At 42.7% G+C, this 6,698-nt stretch overlaps 1 pseudogene; it reads right to left on the reverse strand.

Annotated features, from left to right (window-relative positions):
- Positions 1-5,682: 5,682 nt before the first annotated feature.
- Positions 5,683-6,418, reverse strand: LOC115095057 (annotated as a pseudogene).
- Positions 6,419-6,698: the final 280 nt, after the last annotated feature.

A 6,698-nucleotide genomic window follows, 5' to 3' on the forward strand; every position in this document is an offset into this window, starting at 1 on the left:
GGTTCCGGCCCAGGGGCATGGCCGTGGCCTCCGAACCAGCACCCAGATCTGAACATGGCACGCCAGCATCTGGCCCGGTGTGCGCAAGTTACGCCTGCCTTGTGACATCAAAAACTCCAGTGCCACTATTTCCAATTTCATTATGCCACTGCAAGGAAAGGGTAGAGGAGAGAATGACAGTGAGCAGAGAATGGCAGGGCAGAGGCATAAGCCTGCCTCGGGCAGGCGTAACTTTCGGAATAAAGCTGGGGGGGCGAATTAGTTAGGGCCGGGGGGTGGGTTAGGTAGGGGAAGAGAGGGGAAGGTGGGGGAGGCGGAAGGAAAGTTCCCTCCGAGGATGCTCCGATTTCGGAGCGGCCTCGGAGGGAATGGAGGCAGGCTGCGCGGCTCGGCGCGCGCAGGCTGCCGATTTTGCGCAGCCTTGCACGTGCCAACCCCGGATTTTAAAAGATACACGCACATATCTATTAAAATCCAGTGTACTTTTGTTTGAGCCAGTTGCGCAAACAAAAGTACGCGCAAGCGTAGTTTTTTAAAATCTACCCCATAGTGTATGTGTGCGCGCTGGCTTCTTTTAAACATATATACCTCTCAAAGAAGAAACAGACAAGGCACAGGACTCAGGAATATAGCTGCTCTCAAGACTAGATTGCAGTGCACTGCAGTGGGACAGAAACACTAAAAATCCCCCCCATCTCAATGAACAGACAAAATTCCAGTGCTTCTGATCTCTATTACAGTAAGTACTGCAGCAGTGAAGATAAGAACAAAGCCCTCCTTTGTTCAACTTTGTCTCACTCTCCTTTTCTCTTTTTTAAGCCATTTCTTTTACTTAGACAGAGCGCCAGAAAATAAATCTTCCTCTGTGAAATCCTCATAGAAGTATATCTCAAAATGGAATTTGCATTTTCTCAAACGTTTCAGTGGGAGGATGTCAGTGTCACTTGATATAGGTGGCATCTATAGACTGCTTAACAAATGCTTGACCTTGATAGATCCTTCCTTCCTGCTTCTCACCTTGGCTCTGGTCAGACTAAGATCTTACTGGCATTGCTTGGTTGCTAAGTTACCTTGAAGAGAAGGAAGACAGTCTAGCTACTTCTGTTTTATTTGTGCCATAGACTTTAATGGGAAACACAACCGAATGTAGATGAAAATGTTTATTTTTGGGGGTGTCCTCATTTGTTTCACGGGATCACAAATGAAAAAAAATGTACTCTTTAGTCATATTTTACACATTTATTTCAAATGAATGTACATCCATAATGAATCTGTATGAGAGTTTGCAAACACATGTATATTTAAAAGGCGATATATCTCCCTGGTTGTCTGGGCTAGGAATGATTGACTAAAGAAAAAAAAAACTTTGAAAGCTCAACTTTTCAGGGGCTGACACTGAGATTTTAGTAAGGAAGGTGGAGAAATATAAAAGCCAGCTTTTTGGCAAAGAATCAAGTAAAATCAATGCTTAGCAGAAGCAGAAAATTTGGCTTGGAATAGTTCTGAAAAAAGTTTGTTTAACTTAATTGCAACAAATACCAATATTTTGAAAACTGTTTCATTTTGTTTTGATCACTCTGGGTACATCTGGCTTAGATTTTTTTCCACTGCAAAATGGCCTTTATTTTCTGTCAAAAGATTTCTTTATCAGCAAGTTCCAGCTTGGTATGGCTAAAAATGAACTTGGAAAAACCACAGTGTTCTCTCTCATTTCAGTCTTTCTGTAAATAGAAATCATTTTAACGAAATTAAATTGCATCTTTTATAGAATTTAATTTTAGTAAGAGTCTTTAGCAGGAAAAGCATTTCCTAAATGAGCAAGATCTAGCTCAGATATGAGAGAAAGAAATATAATAGCTAAATTGTTTTGCCTCAGTCTGATTGCTGCTGTGTATAGTAAGGCTGCCCGAATGTGCAAGATCTGTTGGCTCCTGTTAATAATGACTGTTATTCCCTTGGCAAAATGAGCAGGATCTTATTTTCCCTTTCTCATAAACCTTTAGTTGTTGGTGGATGTCTTGCAGGTCATGATTCCAGCTGACAAAGATCAAAACAATGTTGTTGGTTTTTTGTTTTTTTTTAAATAAATATTAACACACCATTATCCTGCCAGAGCTTTCTGATGTTATCCAAATGGCTTTATCTCAGCTATAAAGCTCAGTCCTGGATATCAGTATCAGCTCTCTCATATGGCTCTCCGTATTTAAAAATAAAATAAAATTGTCTCCACACATCACAGGCTGGAAGGCCACATGGTGCCATTTACTTCTGCAAAACTGAAAGTCATTTTATATTTACTGAGGCAAAGAAATGGTTGGTAGAAAGTAGAAACAACATCTATTTTTTCCTCTCTTCTCTTCTTTCACCACTACACTATTCAAAATCACTCCCCATTTTCTTAACCCTTCCCTGTACTGTCTCCACCCTGTCTCTATTCTTTTGAAGATGTGACTCTCTATAACTTGACACAATACTGAAGATAAGTTCTCACTAATAGAAACATAGAAACCTGACTGCAGTCTGTCCTTCTGCCCAGGTAATTTAACTATATAATTCCCATCACTACTTCAGAAATTCCCGGTATTATCCCATGCGTTCTTGAATTCAGATACTGTTTTTGTCTTCACCACCTCCACTGGGAGGTCAGTCCAGGCATCCATCACCCTAATGATTGGTACAGAGGCATTGTTTGTCATTTCCTTTTTTTTTTCCCATTGGTCATACCTAAGAACTCCAGTCTCTTGAGACAGCTCTTGGAGTAGGTTTTGCAGAAAAGAATAGAGAATTTTATTGCACAATTTTCAAGATCCTGTAGTGATTCTGTGGGAAATTTCCAAAGATATGTCAATAAGTTTGTTACTTAACATTCAAAAAGACCAATATCCATTGACAATGTTTTAATCATTATTTTCATTTACAAAAAAAATAGGGAGCCAATATTCATAAAAAACTTAGCCTGATAAGTCGTGCTGCTGAATATCCAGCTACGGTCAGTGGGCACTACTTAGGGGTAGATTTTAAAAGGAGTGTGCTCGTGTCCATGTGTGCGTGGTTCCCGGCACGCACACATGGCCGCGCCAATTTTATAACATGCGCGCAAATGCATGATGGATTTAAAAATTTGCGGCGCATGTGTGGGTGGCACATGCGGGGGGGGGGGGGGGGGGGAGGAGAATATTTGCTAACTATGCCCAGTGATGCAATCAAGCCTCCCCCAGTTCCCTCCCAGTCCGCTCCAATTAAGGAGCGGACTGGAAGGGAACTTCCCTACCTCCCTACCTAAATTCCCTTCCTCTTCCTCTTCCCCTCTCCACCCCACCACCTAAACCCTTCCCAGCAACTTACATTTTTTTTTATTTTACTACTTACTGCTGCTCTGGAGCAGAAGTAGTTTGTGCGCACCAGCCGGCTGCCGGCGCGCACACTTCCCTGGGACAGCAACTAATGGTTACTATCCCGGCCGGACTCTGTCCCGCCCCACTCCTCCCCACCCAGACCACGTCTCTCCCAGCCACCCCTTTTTCAGGGCCCGGCACTTGTGCAGGTATCAGCACTTACGCACATGACTGGGCCTTTTTGAAAATGCGCGCGGTGCTGAGTTTTACATGCGCGGCCATTTTAAAATTTGGCCTTTAGCTGGATAAGTGACTTATCAGGCTAAGGTTTTAGTTGGATAACTCAAGGGTGGGGAATGGGTGGATTGGGGAGGAGTTGAGTGAGCCGGATAAGCTATCCAGCTAACTCTGATATGCAGAGATAGCCAGGTAACTTATCTGGCTAACTCTGGTCAGGCCACAGGACTGTCCTAAAGTTAGCTGGATAAACTTATCTGAATAATTTTAAGAGAGCTAGGTATATTTAGGCCTGGATTTATCAAAATGCGGTAAGTACTGCATGTGATAGCAAAAGGGGTGTGTTTTATGCTAATATAGCATTTATTGCAATTTGTACTAATTACCTGTGTGAAGAGCTAAGTTAGTGCAAATTGTGATACATTTTCAGATTCTGCAATAAGTGCCAGACCTGTTGTATTTCCTGCATTCAACCACTGGGGGACTATTGTTAATGGTCCCAGACATGGAGGGGGGAGGGGGAGGGGGAGGGGGAGAGAGAGAGAGGGGGAGGGGGAGGGGGAGAGAGAGAGAGCCTGGCCATAATATTGTGGCCCATAGGTAGGTATTTGTATCCCTATGGTAGGCCCACCTAGTAACTCGAAGTGGGGTTTAGGTAAGAGTGTAGTGGGTTAGGGGCCACTTTGACATTCTACGTGACACCTACGAATAGAACAGTGGTCCCTTGTGAAGATTTGATGGCCTTCGGAGTGAGGAAACTCACACCAAGATGAGATTTGGGCAAGGTTCTCTCAACCTAGCTTGATGTTACCCAGGTAGAGAGTCCATCAAGCTAGGTTGAGAGAACCTTGCCCAAATCTCATCTTGGAGTGAGTTTCCTCACTCCAAAGGTCATCAAATCTTCATGAGACCACTGTTCTGTTCGTAGGTGTCATGTGGAATGTCAAAGTGGCCCCTAACCCACTACACTCTTACTGAAAACCCACCTCGAGTTACTAGGTGGGCCTACCATAGGGATACAATACCTACCTATTGGCCATGATATTATGGCCAGGCTCTCTCTCTCCCTCTCCCTCCCTCTCTCTCTGACCCATCAATTCAGCTGAAATAGGCCTTACAGGAAACATCACAAAGGGCAATGAAACCTTACCACACAGTCACAGCAGCTATCACACAAAGAGGTATAGTTCAAATCAGCATTACAGCTGTGCAATAGCTCTTTGCAGACAGGCTAACCCAGCCCACTCTCCACCCCTAACTCCTCCTATTTTCTGAATTTGCATCGCACCATACGATATGGTGCTATTGCATGCATTAAACACGTTTTCGCATGCAATAAGCCCTTAACGCATGCAAAAACGCCTTATCGCATTTTGATAAATGACCCCCTTAGTATATTTAGCTCACACCTTTTCATTGTAAGTCAAGTACTGTAGGTATTTTCCCTGTACCCTGAGGGTTCACAGTCTAAGTTTTTACCTGAGGTAATGGAGGGTGATGTGATTTGCCCAAGGTCACAAGAAGCGGTAGTGAGACCTGAACCCTGGCTTCCTTGCTTCTCAGCCTACTGCTCTAACTACTAGGTTACTCCTCCACTCCAGGATAGGGTTTCCCAACCCTCTCCTGGAGGCACACCCAACCATTCAGGTCCCCAAGATTGCCACAACAAATGTGCGTGAGACAAATCTGTACACCCTTGGTCTGCAATGTATGCAAATCTATCTCCTACACACTATGGATATCCTGAAAATCTGACTGGCTAGGAGAGAGCTGGGAAACACTGAGCTCTATCTTCCAACTTTAAGCTTGGGAAGTGACTTTGAGCAGTACATGGCCAGTCAATTGACCCATCTGTGTGAATCCTATGAAAATACTTTGCCTTCAGAAAATGAGAAATAAACATACTTTATATCAGAGCTTTCTTGTTAAAAAAGAAAGACATGTTGTAAAGTAGAATACTATAAGAACAGAGAGATAAAATTTGTTATCAGATTTGACAATGCTCTGCCCAATGGAGTGATTATGGTTTCCTCATCCATGATTTGCTCTTGATGTCCCTCATTTGTTGAAAATAATCTCCAGTGTCTTCCATGGGGCTTACCACTCTTATCTAGAAGTCATCATAATATACATTGGCTCCTACAAACCTGTCTTTCTTCAGCACTGGAAAAAATTCCAAGGCTTTAGATTTTCTGAGGACATGACTGTTTTTCAGACATTGACCTCCAGCTACAAGGATAAGGTCATATGCTTTTATTCCATTCCAGTAATAAAGCAATGGAGAAGACAAATGAAGAGCGATTTCTAGCAGATTGATATGTTCATGAAGTGCTTGTTTAACTAGCTTATACTGCTCAATATCCAGCTTCTTGATGGCTTCTGAAGGTATCTGATGCCACCTTGGATCAACTTAGTACTTCTGCTGTTGGCCCCAGATGAGAAATCATCTTTCTCTACAAGGACTGTTGTTAAACCTCGAGAAACTGCATCTTAAGTACACCCACATCCTGTTGTTCCTCTGCTAATAACAAAGACACCAAATTCTTTGGTATTTTCTAGAGCTAAGAGCTGAGCCTCTCTTAATGGAAGTTCATATTGGATAGTTTGCCTTGAAGGTTCTTCTGCTTTTTCATAATTAACACTAACTATTTCTTTCTGTATTCAGCCAGTTGGGAAAGACCAAAAACTCCTGTGAGAGCACCTCCTCCAAAAAGAATATTTCTTTTATTACTCTTCAAAAAGACATTTTCCACAGCAATTACCAAAATAATGTTGAAGCAACTACTGCGCAATGCTGAGAAATATAGTCCATGAGTCCATAGTCCCCCCTCCTTCTCAAAGCACATGTATGGTGCGTGCTTCCTCTCTGCTTCCCATCTTTCAGGAGCCAAGAAACCAGTGCTGGTGATGGGGACCGAGAAAGCAGTATAAAGAAGATGCAGCTAGCTACGAATCCAAACTTTGTGAATACATGCTGCTGAATATCCCAGCTAAGTTAGCAGGATAAGTGTATCTGTTTAAACTGCCAAGGCACACAGTGGCTCAATATGACCCCATTGTGTTCAGCCCCCATTGTCTAAGCCTTTATTTTGTTCTTATTATTGATTTCCTTGATACATTTAATTT

This window comes from Rhinatrema bivittatum, chromosome 1 (genome assembly GCF_901001135.1).
Source record: "Rhinatrema bivittatum chromosome 1, aRhiBiv1.1, whole genome shotgun sequence".
NCBI classification, from domain to species: domain Eukaryota; kingdom Metazoa; phylum Chordata; class Amphibia; order Gymnophiona; family Rhinatrematidae; genus Rhinatrema; species Rhinatrema bivittatum.